Consider the following 26,299-nt stretch of genomic DNA (forward strand, 5'->3'; position numbering starts at 1 on the left):
GCCCAGTAATCAGTACATTTCACCCGCTGCCAAACCCTTGTCAGTTCAAAACAAGGCTGTCAAGAATTGGGCCTAAAATTACACTCACCAGTCGTGTTTTGGTTTGTCTCTAGGGAATACTTTGCCCTTCCTCGAGCTTTCTGTCTGCCCTTGCTATAAGGGTGGGTTCGCCACGTGCAAGCTTTCGCCAGGTTCCCACACAAAGAAAAGAGGCTGGTACACCTCTGATGCACGCAACACAGGATTCTGCCTTTAGCAAAAAAGAGGGAGACTTTTGTTCCACTCCTCTGCTGCCTTCAAGGTGTATTCACAATCTCTGTTGCTAGTAAAGTGCAATATGGTTTACAAAGCACTTTCACATACATTCCTGTGAGGTAGCCATGGTAAGTATTACTATCTCCATTTTTCAGCTGAAGAACTTGAAGCCGAAGAGTTCGAATGCCTTGCCGAGACCATTCTGCTGGTGAGTGGCAGGGCTGGGCTCATACTCAGTTTTCTGATACCTAAGTGATGTGGGGAGGCCCTTGTTCATAGAGGCTACATGTTGTTCCCATAAGTGCCATTGGTCTCTTGTAATATTTTGTATGCATGCCAGTGGATACCTTTTTTGTCTTTTGTAATTTTTAAATGAAATCCCTAAAAGCCAGAACTAAGAGCCTGTCGTAAACCGCTGTTGATGACTTTCACCTTGATACCACCAGCGTCATGGCTAGTGCCGCAGCTGGCCACGGTTTCCCTTGGCACTTTAGTCTGTTCAGTCAGATTTGTGAGGCCTGTCACCCCCGGGTCTGCCCATAATCATCTGAACAACTACCAGAGAAACAAACAAACTAGCAAATAAAGACTAGAAGTCACTTCAAACTTTTTGAGTCCTCTGATTTCTCAGGTGTTTAGTGTGGCTTTCCCCAGCGTTTGGCTTCACTGATGGTTTCCTCACTGATGGCTTCCTTCACTGATGGTTTGGCTTTCGTCAACCAAGGAAACCATGGCCCCAAACACCGAGCTGACTTAGGAAGCTCCATTGACCTGATTTCATTTAGAAATGATTGTACTTTGTCTTTCAGTGTATATTCAAGTATTTACTAAGGAAAGTGAGTGGTTACCTTAGTATGGCAGAGTTCACCTTATTTTTCCCCTTTTACGGCTCATCAAAACATTTGAAACTAGCCTGTTGGAATGGGTATTCGTTACTTTTTGCCCACCTACCTTTTCATAGTTAATTACATCCCTCAGTCTTCTTACCCAGTTCAAGTTCTCTGGTCATTTTTATCACTCCTTTGCCCCTTTGTTGCTTGCACTTGTTGGCAAAATCAGTCTGTTAAATCCACCTGTTTCCCCACTCCACCTCTGAATATGGCCCCAGGAGGAACACACCTTCAGGCCTACTGGTTTCACATTAAATTCTTGAGTAAGTACCTCAAATGTGTTCTTAATGCGGCCTAGAATCATGTCTACTTTCCCTGTCCATTCATTTTCCACCTCACTTAGAGGACAGGTTCATGTCTTCTCTCCCTAAACTTCCTGTACCTCCTTCCCCAACCTCACCTACAGCTGATGACCTTGCTTCCTTATTTCAGTGAAAAAAAAAATGCAAGCAACCTGAAGAGAACTTCCACAGGTAAGCCCCACATCTGCTCACCTGCCTGCATCTGTGCCCTCCTAGATCTAGACCAGGGCCCTGCCTCTAGATCAGGGATTTCCTGCCACAGCCCTGTTGACATTTGGGACCGGGTAACTCTGTCGTGGGGGGCTGTCCTGTGTATTGTAGGATGTTGCACAGCATCCCTGGCCTCAACTCACTAGATGCCCATAGCACCATCCCCTGAGTTGTGAGAACCCAAAATGTTCCCTGGGGGAGGGGGCAAAATCTTGGGGGCTATCTGCCGATGTCTGGAGACGCTCTGGGCTGTCGGGGTTAGTGTGCTACTGGCATCTAGTGCGTAGAGACCAGGGATGTAGTGAAACATTCTGCAGCGCACAGAACAGCCACCCACCACAAGAAATAACTGGGCCCCAAATGTCAGTCGTGCCATGGTTAAGAACTGCCCTAGATGACTTGTTTGAGTTCCTGTCGACACCCAGCCCTCCACCTGTGCTTGCCTACTCAAGGAAAGCCCTGCAACAACTCCCCTCTTTCTCCTGCATCTTTATTTATTTATTACTATTATTTTTTTAAATTTTATTTTATTTAAAAAATTTTTAAAAATTTTTGGCTGCATTGGGTCTTCATTGCTGCACGTGGGCTTTCTCTAGTTGCGGCAAGTGGGGGCTATTCTTCGTTGCGGTGCGCGGGCTTCTCACTGTGGTGGCTTCTCTTTGTTGCAGAGCACAGGCTCTAGGCACGCCAGCTTCATTAGTTGTGGCACTGAGTTTCTGTAGTTGTGGCACTGAGGTTCCATAGTTGTGGCTTGCGGGCTCTAGAGCGCAGGCTCAGTGGTTGTGGCACATGGGCTTAGTTGCTCCGCGGCATGTGGGATCTTTCCGGACCAGGGCTCGAACCCGTGTCCCCTGCATTGGCAGGCAGATTCTTAACCACTGCACCACCAGGGAAGTCCCTCTCCTGCATCTTTATTTACCTCCTCTGTTGGATCATTCCCGTCAGCATACAAACATGCTGTAATTTTTTTAAAAATTTTATTTATTATTTATTTGGTTGCACCAGGTCTTAGTTGTGACCGGTGGGCTCCTTAGTTGTGGCTTGCCAGCTCCTTAGTTGTGGCATGCGAACTCTTAGTTGCGGCATGCACGTGGGATCTAGTTCCCCAACCAGGGATTGAACCCAGGCCCCCTGCGTTGGGAGCTCAGAGTCTTAACTGCTGCGCCACCAGGGAAGTCCCATACTGTAATTTTATTCTCATCATTAAAAAATAATCTCTTAATCTCATTGCTGCCTCAACTACTCCCATTTCTCTGCTCTCCTTTATAGCAAAACTCTTAGAAAATGTGTCTTTAGGTGCTCTCTCCGGTTCCTCTCCTCCTCTTGGAAGCACTTTCCCCTCCCAGCTTTTAGGATGCCACCCTCTCCTGATTTTTGCTTCCTACCTCACCAGTCACCCTTGTCAGTCACCTTTGCTTTATCTCATCTCTTTGACCTCTAAACATGGGTGTTCCACAGGTCTCAGTTCGTGGACTTTTCTATTCATTCTCACCACTCTGGTGACCTCATTTAATCTAATGGCTTTAAATATGGTCTGTAACCTAGATGAATTCCAAATTTATATCTCTAGTCCAGACTTTTCTCCCAAACTCCAAATCTACCTGCTATACATGTCCATTTAAATGTCTAATAAGTATCTCAGTCCTATTCTGTCTGTGTCTAAACTCCCGATCTCCACCCCCTCTCCTTTCTCAGTCTTCCTTGTCTCAGATAAGGGCAACCTCATCTTTCCAGTTATCTAGGCCTCAAACATAGAGAAAAATGGAAGAAATCATACTTGATTCTTTTTTTCCCCTCACACTTCAAATCTAATCTCACTAGCGAATCCTATTGGCTACACCTTCAAGATCTATCTAGAATCTAATCACTTTCTACCATCTGCCCTGCTACCATACTAATCAAAGCCACCATCACTTTTTGTCTGGATCATTGTTGAGAACCTCATATTCTGGCCACCCGGCTTCTGCCGTTTTCTCCCTACAGACTATTCTCCACACAGTAGCCAGTGATCCTTTTTTTTTTTTTTAAACTTAGGAATTATTACAACTTTTTTTTAAAATTTATTTATTATTTATTTTTGGCTGTGTTGGGTCTTTGCCTCCGTGCGAGGGCTTTCCCCAGCTGTGGCAAGCAGGGACCACTCCTCATCGCGATTGTGGCTCAGCAGTTGTGGCTCACGGGCCCAGTTGCTCCGCGGCATGTGGGATCCTCCTAGACCAGGGCTCGAACCCGTGTCCCCTGCATTGGCAGGCAGATTCCCAACCACTGCGCCACCAGGGAAGCCCGAGTGATCCTTTTAAGACCTAAGTTAGATCGTGTCACTTCTGCTCAAAACCCTTCAATAGCTCCCCACCTTAACTAGAAAGAAAGCCAGAGCCTTACAGTGGCTTGCAAGGCCCTACATGATCTGATCTTCCATTTATTACCTCTCTGATCATATATCCTATTACATTGCCTTTACAAGACCACACTTGCCTGCTTGCTGTTCTTCAAACACAGTAGGACTCTTCTGCCTCAGGGCCTTTGCACCTGCTGTTCTCGCAGCCTTTACTGCTCTTTCCCTAGGTCGCCCCATTGCTTGCTGTCTCATCTTGCTCAGGTATTTGCCCAAATATCTTCTCAGTGAGGCCTTTCCTGACTGCCCTATTTAAAAATTGCTATTTTCCTTTCCCCTTCACCCTGGAAACTCAGTATCCCCCTTTCCTGCTTTATTTTTCTCTACAGTGCTTGTCGCTATCTAATTTTCTAGATATTTACTTATTTCTAGATATTGTCTGTCCCCTATCATTCTCAACTATAATGAAAGTTCCGTGAGGCATGGATTTGGTTTTGTTCACTGCTGTATTCCACAGAACCTAAGTAGCGCCTAGTACATAGTAACCACTCAATGAATATGTCTTGAATTTATCTGTTCAGGGTTGGGGAATGACTCACGCCAGGTCAGTCCCAATCACAGCTAATCCTGGGCCTTTGTGTGAATTCCTGAGAAGAGACATTTCCGTGTTCACCCTGGACTCAACGTGAGCTAATCCAGAGGCTGGAGGTTCTGCTGCCATGTGATTATTGCATTGTATCAGACGGGGCTCTGAGTTGCCTACAGCAGAACCTTCTTGCCCAAAATATTTACTGCTCTTCCCTACGTGGGATTTTTACACAGTTGCCCCACTGATAGTCTTGACCGAGTGACTGACTTTTGCCAGTAGGGTGTGGGCAGAAGCGATGTGCCTCACTTCCAAGCACAGGTGTGAAGAGCCAGCTTGTAGGGTGCTGCTTTGATGTTTCCCCTCTGTTATGAGTACAGCAGTGCCCCAGAGAGAGGTTGGCCTGAGTCTTACAGGGAAGACCACATGTTACAGAACTGCAGCCAACCTGCGTGGGAACAGGAGTGAAAAATAAACCTTGATAAGTGTAAACTACTAAGATTTGGGGTATAACATCACCTAAGCTGATTCAACATTCCTACTAGTTTAAGAAGAAAATGAGTTTATTAAAGGATATACAGTGGCCCACAGGCTCTCCGAGAAGGCTTTGGAGATTCCAAAGCCAGGAATAATGTCTAAATCTCACTGTGGGGCTGCACCATCAAAGATGCCTGCCCACTGCTGCCCCTCCTGAATACAGAGTTAGCAGTGCAAGCCAGTGATGGGGCCCAGAGTCTCTGTCACTGCTGTATCTGCAAACTGGACCCTTCTGCCACTAACTCTGGCAGAGGATGGCTTTCATAACCCGTTGACTCCTTGTGTTGCCCTTTTCTAAATTTAGGTCTCTGGCAGAGCCTAGGTCACATACCTGTGCTCCTGCTATGAGAGAGGCTGGAAAAGCAAATTTCTTGTTTCTCCTTCGAGGACTCAGATGTGGGGAATTACCAAAACATAGGGAGGATGTTGAGAAGATAGTGTGGGTGACCACAAAGTCTGGAAGACATCGGCTGCCTGCCTGAAGCCTGAGAATGGAGCCAACAGCGAGGGATTAGAGCTGAGAAACAGCTACCAGGTGCTATCATTTAAGGCCTCGACCAAGTCAGACCTTAAGTATACTTGTTGACTCTTCAGCTATTTGAAGGGTGCATTTCCAGTTTTGCTTAGGCCAGTGGGAGTCGGGTTTACTGACTCTTGCAACTGAAGGAGTCCTGATGGTTCATGTCTAAAATGTTGGGCATCACCGCAGTGGCTGGCAGTGCTTCCCTGGCTCAGACACTGGAAAGTTTTGTTGCCCTCAGTTCCCAGGAAATGTGAAAAGAGGCTGACGGTCATGGGAATCGCCGCTTTGGCAGGTCAGGGCTTTGGTTTTCCGACGTCCTGGGCAGCCCTCAGTTCTCAGATGCAGCAGGGCACTTGTTCCCACGTATTACAGTAACCAGGAAGGTTGAGGTTACAGAGTGGGCAACACATCTGTGGCAGATACTGCTAGTTGCTTATCCAATATCCATTCTTCTTTTTGTCAGTAATAAAAATAAGAATAATAAACATTTCTATAATGCTTGCTATGTATTAGAGACTATTCAAACTCTTTACTCATATTAACTCATTTAATCCTCACAAGAACGCTGTGAGAAAGGTATTGTTACTATGCTTAGCTTACAGATGAGAAAACCAAAGCACAGAATAATTAGGTAACTAAGTCACACAGGTAGTAAATAAAGGAGTGGGGTTTTAACACCCAGGCCATCTGGCTCTATAGGCTGTATTTAACCTTTACACTGCACTCCCTGATTTTGTTTGACTCAGCAATGTGTCCAGCTAAAACAGTTTGATTTCCCAGGTTCGCTTACAGCTAGAAGAAACTGTGTAACACAGTTCTGGCCAATGACTTGTATGGAAGTAGTTGGGCTTACAAAACCATTTCTTTAAAAGGAGGTAGACTCAGCTGGTATGCCCCATTTTGCCCTTAGCTTCACTTTCTCCTCAGAATGCAAATGTGATACTGGAGGGAGAGCAGCCGTTTTGTGACCATGAGTTGACAGTTATGAGGAAGAAAGCTACATTGCTCAGCAGAAAGAAGGAAGGTACCTGGGTCCCAGCCCCAAATTTACTACTTCCAGACTCCTGGTTATATGTGAAAAGTAAAATCCCTAATCTTTAATGCTACTGTTTAGTGGGAGTTTCAGTTATATGAGGGAAAATACAATCACTACTGATTCAGCATTTCCACATTTCTCTCCTATACCATTTTGACAGTGTCTTTAATCTGCCCACCAGCTACTGAGGGACTGCTCCTCACTGTCCCAGTCCCTTGATTGAAGTTGTTTATTGTCACATACCTGCAGTATGTCTAGGAGCTCAGTGTTTGGTAGTGTGGGAATTTTTTGGGTTTTTTTTAAAGTGTATGACATGGCCCCATCTCAAGGAGTTTGAAGAACATTAATTAACCCAAAGGACTGATTTATTCCAAGATATTAATGGATGATAATGGCTTGATGTGGTTTTTCCTAACTTTGGATGTTACTGAATTTTAATTAGACCCTGTCTTCTTCTTTCTTAAAGAAGAAACTCAAAAGAGAAGGCAGAGGGGCAGGGTGATATGCAAAAGCCTGTCTAAAAGGAAAGATGGCCTCGTGTAGTATTCCCCTCAACACCAGCTATATATAATCTACAAAATCATCTGCAATCACATTCAATGAGCTTAGATTTGATAGCCGCTCAAGAGAGAAGGAGATCAGCTGAAAATACTTTGTCTCCCCCTCCCTTATTTATGTGACTTGAGATGCCTCCAGTTTCTAAAGTCACTCCCCTGGGACTATGCGTCCAGCCAATGCTAATTGGTGACGGAAATGAAATTTCACTCTACTTCCACCAAACTTACTGTCTTTAGATTTAAGTGGATTCAGCTGTGCACACAATGGGACTTGCCTCTAAGCTTTCCTCATAGTCTGATGGGAAGATTTCAAGAATGGTGGAGGTGTTAAACAAAGATCATCTTATCTGTTTGTATTACTGATTTTAAGTGTTTGTGATTTTTTGGATACAGTTAGGGTACAGTCTGAAGGCTATATATAATAATAAAACCAAAACCAATTAATAGGTTGTTTAACTCAGTTAGAGGCTGTCTGCAGGCTAGCAGCTTTCCTTTGCTAAATCCCGTTAAAATGCAGTGAGTTCTATTTTGTGCAGAATGAGCAGGCTGCCATGACAACTGTCTGTGAATATTATTTCAATATTAGTCATAGGTTTCCAGTGTCTGCCTCCGGGTCTAACGTTCATTCTAAAACCCAGATGCACATCTGTTCTTAAAGGAGTTCTCCTGGACATGTTTACAAAAAACAAAAACAAAACAGTTTCAGCCGGCTGGGGTTTTTTTCTTTTGGAAGAGAAATTTGAATGAATTCACACAATTGCAAATGGTAGATTTTATTGCTGTTTCTTTTCTTTGGGAAAGGCGATTTGGATATGAATTTTTTATTGTACTTGACTGTAGATTTGATTAAATAGATTAAATAGGAGCCCGGAGATTACTCATATTGCCTGTCTTTAGTTACATGCCCACCTGAACACTCCCTTTTGCCAGGAGAAGAGGATGTGCGAGCTGCCTAGGCCTGTGTTATGTGCCCAGCCCTGGGCAGTCACTGTTGCTTGGGAAGTGGGCTCATGCTGATTGAATTAAGCCAGTCAAGTCTCACACTTAGAGTGGAGGGTGGTGTCAATCCCATGCAAACCACAGGGCTTAGAATGGGGAGAGGGTTGATCTCATAAAGGAAAATTGGGGTACTATTGCAAGGGATCGAGGGGAATACTTGTCGGCCACCTGGTTAGGCAACAAAATGCTGAGCAAATAATAACATTTACTGAATACTAACTGTAAGCCAGGCATCACTCAAACAGCTTTACGAGTGTATTGCTTAGAGAATGTTTGGCTGCGTGTGATGAGGTAAATGATGAAATAACAGGGACTTAACACAGAGGGGTTGACTTTTATCTCATGTGATATGAAGTTAGGAAAGAAGCAACTTCACATCATCATCTGTGTCCCAGGCTCATCCTTCAGTCTTTCTGCAATATCATTCTCAGCATGAGCCTCTCTTCCTAAGGCACTCAAGAGGGCTGCTCCTCCTCCAGGCATTATGTCATGGTTCCAGGCACAGTGGGGGAAGGGCAAAAAGGAAAGGGCTCATGACAGCTGAGTCTTGTCTTTTTTAGCAGAAAAATTGCTTTTCTGGGAGCCTCAGCCAGTAGATTTCAGCTTATATCGTATTGGCCAGAACAGAGTCACATGACCACCCCTAACTGCGAGGGATCCTAGCAAATCAAGTTTTGGTGGCTGAGTCCATTGCCACCTAGAATAAAATTGGGACTTTATTGGTAAGGAAGAAAGGAGAATAGATACTGGCTAGGCAACTAGCAGTGGCTGCCACAATATGTATGAACCCATTTATTCCTTACATCAACCCAGTGTGGGTGGTGCTATTACTATCCTGGTTTTTAAGAAACAGGCACAGAGAGGTCATGTAATTTTCCCAAGCTCACACACAGCTGGTAAGTGGTGGAGCTAGAAAATTACCCCAAGCAATCTGACTCTGGAACTGAATTCTCTGATGCTCCCAGACACATCCCGACCCACCGGTCAGACCACATTTCTTCTCCAGGATGTGTAACCACTCAGGAAATTTAGGCCTCTCCTAGAAATGGTAGCTAATATCTGTTTAGCACTTTATAGTTTATGAAGAATTTTCCACTTAGATTATTCCATTTAAATATTATTATCCCCATATTAAAAATGAGAAGACTGAGGCCCAGAGAAGTAATAAAAGTTACCTAAGGTGCCCAGCTTGTAAGTGGCAGAGCTGATGTTTCCTCGAAATTACAGGAACTTACTCCTGGTCCCCTTTCCTAATCCTCCTATTCTTCCACGCACAGAGACTTCATTTTTTTTTTTTTTTTTTAAATTTTAAATTATTTATTTATTTATTTATGGCTGTGTTTGGTCTTCGTTTCTGTGCGAGGGCTTTCTCTAGTTGTGGCAGGCGGGGGCCACTCTTCATCGTGGTGCGCGGGCCTCTCACTATCGCGGCCTCTCTTGTTGAGAAGCACAGGCTCCAGACGCGCAGGCTCAGCAATTGTGGGTCACGGGCCTAATCGCTCCGCGGCATGTGGGATCTTCCCAGACCAGGGCTCGAACCCGTGTCCCTTGCATTGGCAGGCAGATTCTTAACCACTGCGCCACCAGGGAAGCCCGAGACTTCATTTTTAATTTTTAAAAATGACCGTAGTTTGCTCCAGACCCTATATTAACTTCGCAACCTTCTCAGGAAAAACAATGCAGAGAAATCTTGGCTCTCTCACCAACTGGTTTTCCTAGTGTCCTTTTCATGTAGCCATACCGACAGGATCATGGCGTATCAGCAGGAATTGTGTTTAGTAGTGAGAAACAGAGACCTAAGCGGGGAGGTTATTCTTATCTCATGTAATGTAAAATCCAGAACTTCGTTCAAAATGTGAGAGTATTCATTACAAATAGCTCTTATCTACCTGTTAAAGTAAAAGAGTCATTAAACGTATAGAAATTGCCTGTCCTTAGTTACATCAGGTTAATTTGTATTACATTTCCTTAAAACCACTTTGTAAATCAAACTTATTACAAAATAAGAATAACAGTCCACCTCACTGGGGTAAATTAGTGAAGTTTTAGTACATTACTGATACCTCAGTTTGCTTATAATTGTTATTTCTCTCATTCTTTCCAAATATTTGAAATCTTTAGCTTATGGCATTGTTTGATTTATACATCACAACATTCTCTTGTTCTGGTGATACTACTGAATTGACCGTAAAAATCACAAAAGCATTGTAGAATATAGTTTGACTTTAAAAGTCATGAAAGAGGGCTTCCCTGGTGGCGCAGTGGTTGAGAATCTGCCTGCCAATGCAGGGGACACGGGTTCGAGCCCTGGTCTGGGAAGATCCCACATGCCGCAGAGCGACTAGGCCCGTGAGCCACAATTGCTGAGCCTGAGCCTGCGCGTCTGGAGACTGTGCTCCGCAACAAGAGAGGCCGCGAGAGTGAGAGACCTGAGCACCGCGATGAAGAGTGGCCCCCGCCTGCCGCAACTAGAGAAAGCCCTCGCACAGAAACGAAGACCCAACACAGCAAAAAATAAATAAATAAATAAATTAAAAAAAAAAAAAAAGTCATGAAAGAGTGGGTTGAAAAAGAGAGATTTAAACAAATATCATACTGTGTTATGAGGCAGTGCCTCTCAAAGTATGCTTTACCATCACTTGGGAATTAATTAGAAATACAGATTCATGAGCCCTACTCCAGACCTACTAAATCAGAACCTCTAGGGGCTGGGCCCAGGAATCTGTGTTTTAACAGGATCCCCAGGTTGTCTATAAGTACATCAGAGTTTGAGAAGCACTGTTTTAGAGAGTTTTATGTAAATGACACTCACAGATTGTGCCCTCTTTGGGATATTGGTGAAGATACTAACTTCAGCTTTAGTAAACTAAGACCTATATTAAACCCTAGATTCTCCTTTGAAAGTCTCCAAATCATAGAGTCCAATTATGTACTCCCGGTCACTGAACCTTAATTCAAGTGTATGCTTGACTCCATTCCCCTATCAGCACTTTCAACTAAGTAATCAGTATTTGTCTTTCCGATGTCAGTTTAAAGACCAACCTCAGGGACTTCCCTGGTGGTCCAGTGGTTAAGACTCCACACTCCCAATGCAGGGGACATGGGTTCGATCCCTGGTCGGGGAACTAAGATCCCACCTGCCGTGCTGTGCGGCCAAATGAAATAAAATTAAAAAAAAAAAAATGTTATCTTCAGAAGCTTTTGCTTGACCTCCTGACTCACTCTTATAATACATGTACTTCTCCTTTGCAATTTCACATTTATTTTTATGATTATTTGATTAACGTTTACTTCCCCCACAAGGCTATAAACTTCATGAGGGAAGGAACCAACCTTGTCAGTTCTGTTGGTAGTATATCCCCAGGGTCTAGAACAGTGCCTTGCACACAATAGATGCTCAACAAATATTTGTTGAATGAATGTATGAATAAAACCAAGACAAGAATAAGTTTTTGTTTTGTTTTGTTTTTGGCTGCGGCTTGTGGGATCTTAGTTCCCCAACCAGGGATGGAACCCGGGCCCATGGAAGTGAAAGTGCCGAGTCTTACCACTGGACCGCCAGGGAATTCCCAAGAATAAGTATTCTTAAACTAAAAACTTTTCCACAGTCTTCACCATAAACTCTTAGTCATCTGAGGCAATACTAACAAGTGTTTTGAAAAGAAAGCCGTGGATCTTTCCTCGGCCTTGCTTTAGGTAATAGTTTCAACATTCCTCTAAGAAACCAACTGTTGCTGTCTGTGTTCATAAAAACAAAAATGGTTGAAAGGGAGGCAACGGTTGGCAAAAAGAAAGCTTGAAGAACCTGGGACCTGCCTTCCCAGTACGTAGGAAGTGGTTCTCTCAGCCAGGTTGTGTTGTTCACATTCTGCTGGCAGGTACTGTCATACCTGCCTCCATCATTGTGGGGTTGCCAAGGCAACCTATTACAGAATAATTCTAGAATCTACCTCTGGAAAATTCCAGATGAGCCTGAGGAATCCTCTTCAAGTAAATCTACAAGCGTGACGATGGATTGTGTCCTGAGCCTGCAGGTCAGACTAAAAGATTCAGCAACCAGCAAAGTGAAAATCTAGGAGTCTGTTTTCCTTCAACCTGTGTGGAACTGGTAAAACTTAGAGGGAAGGATAAAAACTCTTAAAGTAGCAGATAAACTGAATGAAATCTGGGTAGACGTGGAACTATATGTTTAAAAGTTAACCTTCCTCTGTCTAGTTGTTTGGCCAACTCTAGTAGAGTTAATGTTTTGTGTATGGAGTTTGTCATACTTTAATATATATTGTATTGGAGCTATCTTTTAGAAAGGTATTTATTTGTTATTATTATTTTGGTCACACAGTGCAGCATGCGGGATCTTAGTTCCCCAACCAGGGATCAAACCTGTGCCTCCTGCATTGGGAGCGCAGAGTCTTAACCACTGGACTGCCAGGGAAATCCCTGGAGCTATCTTTATAGGGTGGAATTGGATCACCTTGATGTAATAGAAAGAGTACTGGCCACCAAGTTGTACAACTATGATGTTGGGGAGGCTACTTAAACTCTTTGGGCCTGGTTTCCTCTCCCATAAGATGAAGGGCCTTTCTGAACAAGTCCAGAGGACCAGAGTATCTTACCATATCACAGGCTCACCTGTTACAGAGCTCTGGGCCAAGGCCCTCGTGATGATCTTGCAAGGGGACTCCGTTGTCTGTGCCTAGGTCAGTTTTGCCCAATTCACAGTGCTTTGACATGAGAGGGAATTGCATAAATGTGTATTCTTTGTTTTACATTTGTCTTGGAATGACAGATTATAGCTCCTGCAGAAGGAAAAATAGAAGGAATTACATTGCTCTGCCATTGACTCATGCTAGATGTCAAACTGAGGCGCCTGCAAAACGCAAGCACATGCAAGCTAAACGAACAGATTGTGGCAATATTTAAAAATATCACAACTCTCTAAATAAGAAGCAGTTCTGATAAGCCTATTTGGAATTCATGCAAAACACCCATAAACTCTGAAAATCTGAATTGTACATTGCCAAGGTAGATTACTCTGTGCAGTAATTATAGATAAAGGCATATTGGATTATATGATAATATGTCTCCCTTGGTTTACAGATACCCCTCTCTCCTGGGCCTCTTCCTTTCCGGACTGTTGCTTTTTTAGTCTCCTTTGTTTGCTCCTTCCTTCTCATTCCCTTTAAATGTCCCTATTCCCCCGGGCTTCTGATTTTGCCCCTATAGCCTTGTGACTTTACGAGCTCTCCCTGCCTGTTTTATCTTCTCTAATCACTTTAGCTGTTATCGGTAACCTGATGACCTCTTTAATCAGAATCTGCAGACCTGATTTATTTTCTGGGCTTTAAAAGGAGCTTCTACTGGCTATGGGACATTTTAACTCGTTATTTTTCTCCACCATAAACACCCCTGTCCCCCTTCGTGTCCTACCCCATACCCGGTAATACTCTACCGCAATTAATGGCGTCACTCACTAGACCATAAATGACGAGAGGGCAGGGACCATGTCTGTCTTATCCACCACTGTACCCCCAGGGCCCAGTGCAGTGCCTGGCACCCAGTGAGCATTGCTGAAGAAGTGATGAATCCATCTGGTATTCCAAACTAGGAACCTTGGAATCATTCTGGATGCCTCTGTCCCCCTTGCTACCTGTACCCAGTCTGGGACCTGTGGGACTTATTACCTAAAAGACTTTCACATTAAAAAGCAGAAGGCCTTCACATTTGGCCCCTCGTCTCCACTGCCACCGCTTTAATTCAGCACTTATCATCCATCTCCTGGATCCTTGCAGGAGCTTCCTCATTGGTCTTTCTCTGGCTGGCTTTTTCCCAGGTCATCACATCTGACCTTCAGAGTGATCTTCCTAAAGTGTGAATCTAATCAGATTACTCTTAGGCTCCCCTTCACTTAAACAGAGTTTGCAATCTGGCAGCCTCACCCCAGAGTCTATACAGTGTTTTGAGAAAATGAGAATTACTGCATTTCATTGATTCTAAGATGCACATTTTTTCACATTTTAGCACCTCTGAAATTGGAACGTGCCTTAAAATCGATGGAGTGTCATTGTTTGATGGGTGGCTTTTTTCTTTCTTATTCGTACATAAAATAATAATACACCTTGTAATCGATGGCATCTTATAATTTGTAGAAGTATACTCATACTGACATTTAAAAATAGGGAGATTTTACAGAAAAGTATGTCAGTTTCTCTTGAAAAATTACACTGGGTAACACTGGGCCAGGATTTCTGGATGGCAGCCTAAGAGGGAGCTACTGGTAAGTAGCAGCTGCCTCATTTAGACAAGAACTCTCTAGAATGTCCCATCATTTCCACCCAGGCTGCTTTATTCATTTATATTATGTACTCCAGCTTATGTAAGCATTTGAAATTGCAATCCCTAACTGACAGATTAAAGTATGAATTCTTTGCTGCGATTTTCAAGAACAGTCACACTTGGCACCAGTCTGCCTCCTCAGGTTCACATCCCCATCCTCTGCTGTATACACCCTCTATCCCCTAGTCTCAGGAAACATTACTCAAATGTAACCTGCTCCCGAGTTCCCTGGAATGCCTTTCTCCACTTTGTATGCTCTAGGAAGCATTACCTGACTTGCCCTGGCAGGGCTCATATCCTTCTGGGCTCCAATAGCACATGGCATATCTCTGTACCTACACCTCCTGTCTTGAAATTATTTGTGGACGGGCCCGTGTCCCTCATTACACTGTGAACCTGGTAGGGAAATGAATCAGAATGTGTTCATTGTTGTATCCCTGCCTCGTAGCTAGAACTTGCTCAGTAAGTATCTGTTAAGTAAAGGATGGATGGGGTGCGTTTTCTCACTGGGATCTCTGTTTTTTGAGTTTTGCCCATGTATAGAGAGCTAAAAGTGAAGTCAGAGGGAAAGGCAAGTGTTTTCCTTAGTGCTCGTAGTTTACAGCAGCAGACACTGCTTCTGGCTGTGCTTTAAGAAGGCCCTTGGCAGTCAGAGTCAGCCCATGGACACTTTAATATCTACAGACCCAAAGGTGCTAAGCCAGAGCCAGCTCTGAAGTTTTTTAAAAAATTTATTTTTAAATTAGTGTACAGTAAAACCGACTTGTACAGTTCTGTGAATTTTAACACATGGGTAGATTAGTGTTACCACCACCATAATCAGGATACAGAACATCACCTCCAAAACTCCCTCTTGCTATTCCTTTGTAGTCATATCCCCCCCCACCCCATAAACCTTGGCAACCATTAATCAGTTCTCCATTACTACAGTTTTGTCTTTTCGAGAATGTCATATAAGTGTACTCAACGTTTTAAGCCTGGCTTCTTTCAGCATAATGCCTTTGAGATTCATCCAGCTTGTGTGTATCAGTAGTTTGTTCCTTTTTATTGGTAAATAATATTCCATTGTATGGATGTCCCACAGTTTGTGTATCCATTCACTCATTGAAGGACATTTGGGATGTTTTCGGTATTTGACCATATGAACCTGTGTACAGGTTTTTGTATGAATATAAGCTTTCATTCCTTTGGTGTAAATATCCACGGATGGGTAGGATTGCTATGTCATATGGCAAGTGCCAGATGCATGTTCAACTGTATGAAAAACTACCAAACTATTTTTTCAGAGTGGCTGCACCATTTTGCATTCCCACCAGCAAAGTATAAGAGTTCTAGTTGCTCCATATCCTAGGCAGCACTGGATATTATTAGAATTTTTAAAAAATCTAATAGGTGTACAGTGTTAGCTCACTGTGCTTTTTTTTTTTTAACGTCTTTATTGGAGTATAATTGCTTTACAATGCTGTGTTAGTTTCTGCTTTATAACAAAGTGAATCAGCTATACATATACATATATCCCCATATCTCCTCCCTCTTGCGTCTCCCTCCCTCCCACCCTCCCTATCCCACCCCTCTAGGTGGTCACAAAGCACCGAGCTGATCTCCCTGTGCTATGTGGCTGCTTCCCACTAGCTATCTGTTTTACATTTGGTAGTGTATATATGTCCATGCCACTCTCTCACTTCGTCCCAGCTTACCCTTCCCCCTCCCCGTGTCCTCAGGTCCATTCTCTACATCTGCGTCTTTATCCCTGTCCTGCCCCTAGGTTCATCAGAACCTTTTTTTTTTTTTAGATTCCATATATATGTGTTAGCACACGGTATTTGTTTTTCTCTTTCTGACTTACTTCACTCTGTATGACAGACTCTAGATCGATCCACCTCAATACAACTAACTCAATTTCGTTTCTTTTTATGGCTGAGTAATATTCCATTGTATATATGTGCCACATCTTCTTTATCCATTCATCTGTTGATGGACACTTAGGTTGCTTCCATGTCCTGGCTATTGTAAATAGCGCTGCAATGAACATTGAAAAATATGGAATGCTTCACGAATTTGCGTGTCATCCTTGCGCAGGGGCCGTGCTAATCTTCTCTGTATCGTTCCAGTTTTAGTATATGTGCTGCCGAAGCAAGCACTCTCACTGTGCTTTTGATTTTAATTTCTGCTTCCTTGAATCCAGTCTGGGGGAATTGGAGGGGAAAAAGTGGTCAACTCACCACCAGCGTGGTGGTACTTCAGACTCTGATCTTCCTCAGTATGGCTTCTGCTGTTTACTTTCTAGAGTCCTTGTGTTACTTATTTATTGCTGTATAACAAATTACAAAAAACTTAGAGGCTTAAAACGCTCATTTGTGATCTCACAGCTTCTGTGGGTCATGAATCCGGACAAAGCTTACATGGGCCCTCTACTTCAGGATCTCTCACAAGCTGCTGCAATCAAGGTGTTGGCTGGGCTGCAGTCATCTTAAGGCTTAATTGGGGAAGGATCTGCTTCCAAGCTCATGTGGTTGTTGGCAAGATTCAGTTCCTTGAGGTCTGACTGAGGGCCTCAGTTCCTTGCTGGCTTTTGGCCAGAGACTTCCCTCAGTCCTGTGTCATGTGGGCCTCTCCAACACGGCAGCTTACTTCATCAAAAGCACACGAGTTGTGAAGGCAATAGAGAGAGTCTGCTAGCAAGACAGAAAGTCACAGTCTTTCATAACTTAGTCACGGAAGTGACAGGCCAACACATTTGCCATATTCTGTTGATTAGAAGGCAGTCACTAGGTCAAGCCTTATACTGAAAGGGAGGAGATTACACAAAGGCATGAACACCAGGAGGCAGGGATCATTAGGAGCCATCTTGGAATTTGCCAGTCTTCAAGTAGCTGGCCCATGGATTCTGTCCAGGTTTTGGGTTTTTTTAAAATAAATTTATTTATTTAATTTATTTATTTTTGGCTGTGTTGGGTTTTCATTGCTGTGCGCGGGCTTTCTCTAGTTGCGGTGAGCGGGGGCTACTCTTCGTTGCGGGGCACGGGCTTCTCATTGCTGTGGCTTCTCTTGTTGCAGGCGCACGGGCTTCAGTAGTTGCGGCTTGAGGGCTCTAGAACGCAGGCTCAGTAGTTGTGGCGCACCGGCTTAGTTGCTCCGTGGCATGTGGGATCTTCCCGGACCAGGGCTCGAACCCTTGTCCCCTGCATTGGCAGGCAGATTCTTAACCACTGCACCACCAGGGAAACCCTTTGTCCAGGTTTTATAGCTTCATTCCGTGGGAGAGACAGGGTAGAGTGGGTAGAGTGTCCTTATTCCCTCTTACTGTCTGTGAAGCTTTTTCATTTGATTTATGAACATTCAAGGTTAATGTAAGGAGTTTTTTTGTTTGTTTTGTTTTGCTTTGTTTTAAACTCAAGCCATCTAGGACATAGCTAGGGTTAGAGATTATCAGTGGTCAAAATTTAAATCCTGGTATCTACTAATCTTGTATTTATTAAGTCACAACCATGGAAAGCTCAACTTTTGTACCCAAGATGGAGCCTTTCAATGATGAATTTATAAACTTCAACACAGGACAGCTATTTCAGCCTGCCATTGTGGCTGCTGACCAGGTGACCCCAATAGACAGATCTGCCCAGCCCTGGCCTTTATGAATTTCTTTCACCTGATAGTGACTTATAACCCACCTTTGATTTATTTTAATAACTTTCTAATGACTTGCCAAATATGACCTCTCTTTTCTCCTACTTAATGTGGTTTTCCAGTACCCAGAACTCATTCCTGGAAATATGCTTGATCCTTTCTCTTTATGAAAATGTAAAACTACTTAGTATTCCTTCCCTCTCTTCAAAAGAAAGCAGGCTCTTTAAATCAAGGTTCTTCAAATGTTTTTGATCATGAACCTCTCGCAGTGAAAGCTTTTTGAGAATGGACTTTTGATACAGTTATATTTATTTATTTACAACTACTACTACTGAACTCATATTTTGTTTACATTACCAAACATAAACGAAAATAGAAAATTCAGAAAGAATAAGAAAATATGAGTTCTAATATTTTACTTTCTATTGTCCAACACACCTTCTGTGTATTTACTGTGGGGCAGGTACCTCAGTTTGGAGACTGCTAGGTGCTAGGAAGCTGGGATTGGGTGTGATTGCTTACCACTGGTCCTGAAATGGAACAGGACCCTGTGGAGCTCTCCCGGGTACAAATCCTTTCTGTGTCCCCTGTTTCTTGTTTGTACGAAATAGGCTTCATTCAGTCTCCTTGACCTTCCTGGAGTTCCAAAGGGCAGATTCAAACAGTTGCTAATCAGAGAAGGGAGGGAATGCAGAAACAGGGAAGGAGCAGTCAAGAAACAACAGTGCAGCAGGGTCCTGGTTCCTCCTCAAGTAATACACTAACAATACCTTTGAGTTCTTCTGCAGGGAACTAAGGCCCCACCCAGGTGGATGATGGTAACTTCAGGCTGAGCACAAGCTCCCAGGAACTCTGCCCTGTTACCTCACCACAGACTTTAAAGTCTGAACACATTGGAAGATAAGGAAGACTCTGACCACCCTCCCCAAATGATTCTCCCTTTAAAAACTTTCATGGTTGAACAGAATCTTCAGAGTTGGTTTTTGGACACTAGCCCACCTTCTCCCCAGGTTGCCAGCATCCTGAATAAAGCAGCCTTTCCTTTCCAGCCAACACTCGTCTCTCGAGTACTGGCTTTCAAGCAGGCAGCTGAACCTGAGTTTGGTAACAGCCCCAGCACCAGAGGGCTAGCTGAGAGTTGTCAGAGCTGGGAGGCCAGCCCCATCTGAGCTCCCCACTTTGGCGCTATCAGGTATTAAGGTATCAGGGGCCATGAGTGGGCAGACACCTTAAGTACTCAGCACCAAACAGATCTGCACACATCATTTCTTTTCTCAGTCTATTCCCAAGTCCAGCTGCTTTGCCTAGATTCTAGCATATTCCCCAGGGTGTGTCATGACCAATTATAGGAGCTGCCCATTAGAATGACTTTTCCTTGGTAGAAACTGGAACTGTGGCCAGCTTCATGAAGCTTGTGAAATAGTAGAGGTTTGCCTGCAATGCCCAGTTTCTCGCTTGTGAGGAAACCAGTCTTCTCTGTTCCTCTCTGTCTTTCTGTAGCTTGCTACTACCATAGACTAACCGAGCATCCTGGTTTGGGTTCTCTCAGAAGCTGACCCTGAGACAAGCATTTGAGACCAAGTTTATTTGGAAGGTGAAGGCAAACCCAGTAGGGGAGTGGGGAAGTGAGAAAGGAAGGAGAGACCACCAAGACAGCCAAGAAAGAGTAAGTCCAGCCTGCAGAGGTGGAGAGGCCACCATTTTTCAGTCACAGCAGATGGACAGTTTTCTCTATCTGCTTATAAGTCTAATTGCAGCATTATAATTAGGGACTCACTTCATTCTGATTTTTGTTTCATCTCTCCCATTTCACATCCTTGTTAAGTACATACCTACAAGAACACTCTCTTTTCTCCCTCACCTCTTTTCTTCTGGTTAACTCCTAACTTCTGGCTGTGAAATCATCAGGTCTCAGGGCATCACTTCTTCTAGAAAGCCTTGCTTCATCACCCTTTCTGGGGTAGGGCTCTTTCTCTGTGCCTCATACCTGTCCTATTAGAGACTTTGTCATACTGTATTGCTTTCATTTATTCATGTAATAAATATCAATTATGCGCCTGGCACTGTTTTAGGTTCCTGGAGCTTATATTCCAATAGGGGAGTTACTTTTTATTTGTAATTTTATTTTGATTTCTTATTTACCTATGTGTTTACCTCACCTAATCATACCCATTTTGTTCACCATTTATGTCCTTGCTTCTCAGCACAGTGCCTGCCACATAGAGGGAGCTCAATAAAAATGTGTGGAATTGAGTAGAAGAGCCCAGTGCATCTTAGTTCAGGATGATTTGATATATCTATGGCCTTTTCCAAGGGGGAAATTGAACTCTCACCTTTCCTATTGGCTGTTTTCATATGACGATGTGCCCATTGACAGATAAATTGACCCAACTTGCCTGTTGGGGGTATAAATCTGTTATTGAGTGAGTTAATGGTATTTTACCCATCATTTTTTCTTTTTTCAGGCTGGGAGAACATAGCCCTGCCTAGCTGGAGGAAAGTCAGAGAGCATCTGCGAAGAGGCTGGAAGCTTCATTTTGCAGACACACAAGGTGCTGACTGAAGCAGTATAGTGTAATGATCATAAATAGAGGTTCTAGAGTCAAAGTGCCTTGAGTTCAAATCCCAACTCTGCCACTCGCTTGCTGTTTGACTTTGGGCTATAGTTCCTAATACGTAAGTAGGGATAATAATAGTATATACCTCATAGGATGGTGTGTGAATTAAATAAGATTAACACCTTTAAAATTAACAAGTGACTAGAATATGGTAAGTGCTCAATAAATGTTATTATCATTATTGTGATTTGTTCCCATACATCAGTGCTGGTTCATTTAACAATTGGAAGCTGGCTACAGGACTCTTTGTGGTGCTCAAAGTAACATTTTAGTGTTCTTCATACAGTGGAAAAATATGGTGAAGTTCTTCATTTTAAGCAAATTCTAAATTTTAGACAAATCACATAAAGGTCACAGCCAATCCAATTCATGGTCCAGAGACTGGCTGTTAAAATAACCACCTAAATCATGAGTTCTTTCCGTGATTAAACAAATATTTAGTGAGTACTGTAGGGGCAGAAAAATTTTCCCTTCTTCCCTTCTAGGTTCTTTGGCTAGTCTAATAGTTAAATTGATATAAGACAGATTAACAGGAGAAAAACAAATTAATTATGTACACATGGGAATCCCATAAAGATATGAAGAGTCAAAAGGTAGCCAGATAATTGGAGCTTATATAATGTCCTGAGCTAAGGAAAAGGGTGGGGGTCTGGGGATACAAAGAAAAGGAAAGCCATTCGCAGGCAGGCAGAGGAGAGGTTTGGAAAACAGAGGTTGCCCTGTAATACAGATAAGTTTGTTAGGTAAAAAGGTATCTCTGGTAATAGTTCTCTTCCTGGCACAGGGCCCCTTTTCAATGTAAATTTAGGCAGTTGAGGGGGAGGTAAAGAACTTTTCCTGAATCTGTTGGGTTTTTGATTGCCTTTAGCTCAAAATAATTCTCATGCCAAAGTGGCATATTTTGGGTGGAAAAACCTGCTCCCCTTCAGTACCTCTTGTGCATTTGGAACTGGAGATGCCAAGAGGAACGAAATGGATCCTTTTCCTTCAGGATTTCACATGTAAAAGGACAAATTACAGCACACTTTGGAAAGTTCTATAATTGGACACACACATGGCTTTGAGAGCCAGAAGACAGAATGACTAACTCCCCTTTGGTGATTCAGGAAAGGCTTCACGCAGAGGAGGTGACATTTGAACAACTGTAACTAGACATAGCCATCATTTAATCACGTGGATTGAATAGGCATTTGGCTGGAAACCCAGCCATATAGTGACATTGTCCACTATTTTTGGGGAGCCTGGGTAATTATATTCTCATTTACAGTGTGTATGGCAGCCTCACATCAGGTTCTAGTCTTGGAGTCCCTGCCATGGAAACCTGTATGTTTGTATTACCTCATAATGAGGCCCTCTGATAATACTTAATATGCTAATAGGAGTACAGAAGCCCAGAACTGCCTTTCCAGTTATTTTTAAAGTGACTCCATTAGATTGAATAGTAAGCTAGGTAACCACTTTACTGGATCTCCTGTGGTTCTCAATTGCAGAAAGGAATTGACTAAAGACCAGCTTGGGTGGAGTTATCAAATGATTATGGCTGGAGACCTTTAAATCCTAGCTCATGATGCCTAAGGCCAGTAAGCTCAAAAATACATACGCTGTGTAACCAGTTAGGAAGAGTTTGGGAGGAATATTGCTGTTGGTGCAGCTGCAGTCAGCATGAGACTCTAGGAACAAGATCACTCACCTCTGGATTGCCTCAAAGGACAGCAGAACTGAGGCTGGTGACATCCAGTACTGACACTGGCACTTCAGTTTTTCAGTCGTGTCTTCCTCCTCTTCCTCCTCAAACTCAGCAAAAATCACAGGTCAACTTTCCTTTTCCGTTTTGCTGATGATGGGAGGTGAATCTCCCTCTCACAGATATATTTTTTACCGAGCAAGGGCTCATGTGCCCGTGGCGCAGAAAGCCAAACTCTGACAGCGGGTGTTTGTAGCAAAGTAAGGGTTTATTGCAGGGCGCCACGCAAGGAGAACGGGCAGCTTATGCTCAAAAGACCCGGACTCCCTGATGGCTTTCAGGCAAGGGTTTTTAAAGACAGTGTTAGGGGAGAGGGTCATAGGATGCATGATCAGCTTGTGGAGCTTCCTCTGATTGGTTGGTGGTGAGGTAGCAGGGTGGTGTTTCGGGAATCTCAACCTTCTGATTCCAACCAGTCTAGGGTCTACATGCTTGTGGTCAGCATGGAGTCACCATCCTCCACTGGGTGAAGGGTCTTAGTTTCTGCAGAACAACTCAGACATATGCATTAGATTATCTGTATCCCTTCAGGAGGAGCTAGGAGTCCTGTGACTGTTGTCCTCATCATTAACTGCTTGTGTCTGCTCTTTGGAACTCAGTGAAGCCTAGGAGACTAACGCCTTTTTCTACAAACAAGAAACAGGGGACATGGAGGGCTTTTGTACCTGGGAGGTCCCCTGCAGGGTCCTGCTCAGTTTCAATCCTCCCTTTTCTTTGATACTCCTCAACTTGAGGGGAACAGGTGCGGGGCAAGAAAGGGAATAAAGTTTGGGATAGAGAGTTTAATCATAAACTCCACAGAGGAACTCAGTGTTAGGGGGACTCCATTTCACCTTCTTCAACAAGCAGCTAATTGAATAACTGGAAGAATAAAAATGTCATAGAAATGAATTTGCAGTATGGCACCCAAAGGCTACTCTCTTAAACCCATGCCTTTTCAAATCCTAAGGAGTAATGTTTAGTGTTCCCACTTCCTTTTCTTAATCGTGCCCAGGTTACTATAATGTTTCCTAAAAATTATCCTCAGTTGACCTAAAGATCAGCTACTAAGTGCTTTTCTGCCCTTATTTACCAAAATTTATTTTGTATTTTGTACTGATCAGATTGTTTATGCAAACAGTGGCCTGGTCCCCTTGGAAGCAGTCATGTGACCACAGCGCATTACTTGAGTGCATCCCTTTATCTCTTCACTGGGAACAGGGCAGGGTTGGGGCAGACAGCTGCGGCTCACGGGCCAGCCTAGCCTCTCCTGGATCTGCGGCTCTGGGCTCACCTTCCAGGCTGAAAGGCAAAGTCTGTTCGAGTTATTTCTTTGTGTGTATGCATGTGTATTTGTTTTTTGATTTGTTTAAACAAGAGCTCTCCCTGCAGAGAGCTGCAGAAATGTGAGATGTATGGAGCGTGTGTGTGTGTGTGTGTGTGTGTGTGTGTGTGTAAGTATGTGTAGGGGGATGCTCCAGAGAGAGCTGGAATTGTACCTCTTTTCTTTCAGATCTCTGCATCCCTCACAGAGAAGTTTTTTTCTGATTTTGTTTCTCTTGAAACACCTGGGGTGAGGATAAACCTCTGCATCGGCCAAGCAGAAGAAACAGGTAATATGTTTGTTTGTTCTTAGGTATTTTGGGCAAGCAGAAGTCTACATTATAAACATACATTGTGTAGCAATGGAACAGGAAATGTGTACTACTTGAAGTTTATTTTATTGCTTTGCAATTTCTCAGAATGATTTTTCTCAGATATGCTGATTACAAATCAATTGTCATCAGCTTAAAAAGGTATACAGGTGACTTTGCATTCTGAAGGGTTGTAGCCTATTTCAGATGAACTCGATACTTGGGAAAACTCTGTGGTCACTTGGGTGAGAGCTAGAAAATGAGGGAGGGGATACTTTGAGAAACCCTTCCAGGCCCCTCATGGGTCATTGCCCACTATACAACTTCATGTTCAGAAAACTTCCTTTAACTCCCTTGCCCTCTTGTTGGCGCAGAGGACCACAGGATTTCCATCTATCTGTAAGAAATGGAAACAGAATTCCTTGCAATGTTCAAGAATTCTCTGTAGTGATTTAGTGCTTCTGTAGATTGATCAAATTGGATCCTGAAACCAAGGCACAGCTAACTTTTTGGTGGACAGACATTTTTGTTCTTTAAGCATGAAACAGAATGGGTCTTTAGTTCTGCCACTGTTCAGCTGTGCCATGGAGTCTGATATTTAATTTCTTAGTCTTAGTTTCTGCATCTCTAATACGGGAGTGATGATATTCCCTTGAAAGTTGCTGTGAAGATTAACTGGAATAATAGAAATATAAAGTACCCACTGTGCTGGGTAAATAGTCCCTTAATAAATAGTAGTGATTTTAGCTGTTACTATTATTACTGGTAAAGCATTTTCTCAGATCTTAGCGGTCTCAGGGGAAAAGAGTCCTTTTCTCTGTGAGTCTATAATTATCCCAGAACCAGTAGACAGACACCTGTGGGGTTTAACCTCTGGGAGGTCCCAGACAGTGCATTCTGAAGGAAGAGATGTGAGCAAACACGTTTTGTTTCAACACGTCAACCACAGTGGGTACCACCCATGCATGGCTCCTCCTAACTCATCAGCTAAGAAGAATTGCTCTTTGTTCCAGTCGGTTTTTTCCACCATTGATCTTCTCATTAGCCTTTAATACAAGTCTGTAAGGTAGGTGTTATTATCCCTATTTTCTTATGAGAAAACTGAGGTGCAGAGGAATTAATGACTAGCTGAGAAGAATTTAAACTCCGGTTCGTCTGACTTCTAAACCCCAGTCTCCATTGGGCCAGCATTAGGCAGTTAGGAACAATAGATGTTCTTGAAATGCTTTACCTCAAAAGTGTCCCCTGCTAGGCTATTTGGGAAAGAGTGCACACTATAGCTCTTTCTTAGAGATTCATATTAGAGATGCATATTAACATCCAGGAGGCTCTGAGGAGTTCTGCAGTAAAGGAACCTGTTTAATCCTACTTCTCCTGAACTTATTTGATGGTGGGACTTTTTTTTTTTTTTTGGGTCTTATTTCTAGAATCATAAACCACATAGAACTCCTCTTCCACAAACACACTTTGGAAAACCTGGCGCTAGGCCTAGCTGCCTCCTGATTACAATCCTGTCTGATAGAACAACACACACCCTCAGATACATTCTGGTGATCAGTATCGTTTCCTCCTTTTTCTTACCCTTTCATGGACCCAGGAATAATCACCAGCTCCATCTTACAGAACTCCCTTTATTCATTTAAGACCCCACACAGGAGCAAATGCTACAGTGTTCTACTGGAAGAGTAGTGGTGGAAGGGGCCTCTCTAGAGCGGTCTGCCAGGGACTCCTCTACCCAGCTCTATGCCCATTCGTTATCTTTAGTCCACAGACATCAGGCTGTAGAACCTCCGTTTCAATGAATGCCAAAGAGAATGCAGCAGGGTAAGCCTGAAGAGACATCTGTCCTCCATGCTTGTGTCTCACAGTCCAAGGGGGAAGAATTAGACCTGCTCACCTCCCACTCTGGGGGCTGGGGTATGGTGCCAGTTGAATGACTATGGGTTCTGGATTTGGGTTTCTTGGGGGCAGGCTGGAGTACAAACTTCTCACAAAAGTCAGCATCTGTAGGAAAAGCTGAGCTTCTAGCATGGGAAACTACACAAGTCACATCTAGAATGCCAGAGGCGGAGCAGAATCAAGGTCAAGGTGGCTGAGCCAAGGTGTGGGCGTTCAATAGAGATGCACTTTGAAAGAA

The 26,299-nt window shown here is 43.4% G+C and overlaps 1 protein-coding gene across 8 annotated transcripts in view; it reads left to right on the forward strand.

The window, feature by feature from the left end:
• PPEF1 (protein phosphatase with EF-hand domain 1) overlaps positions 1–26,299 on the forward strand; it is a 150,565-nt gene that overhangs the window by 1,633 nt on the left and 122,633 nt on the right. For 5 of the 8 annotated variants that reach the window (XM_082447139.1, XM_082447145.1, XM_082447140.1 and 2 more), the window contains 4 exons: positions 411–463; positions 1,578–1,618; positions 20,653–20,739; positions 24,042–24,141. The gene's annotated coding sequence lies outside the window, so the exon portion shown is untranslated. Of the gene's footprint in view, positions 1–113; positions 302–410; positions 464–1,577; positions 1,619–20,652; positions 20,740–24,041; positions 24,142–26,299 lie in introns of all 8 variants that reach the window. The other 3 variants (XM_082447142.1, XM_082447144.1, XM_082447143.1) reach the window with 2 other exon arrangements.

The sequence above is a fragment of the Balaenoptera physalus genome, assembly GCF_965194825.1.
Source record: "Balaenoptera physalus genome assembly, chromosome: X".
NCBI classification, from domain to species: Eukaryota; Metazoa; Chordata; class Mammalia; order Artiodactyla; family Balaenopteridae; genus Balaenoptera; species Balaenoptera physalus.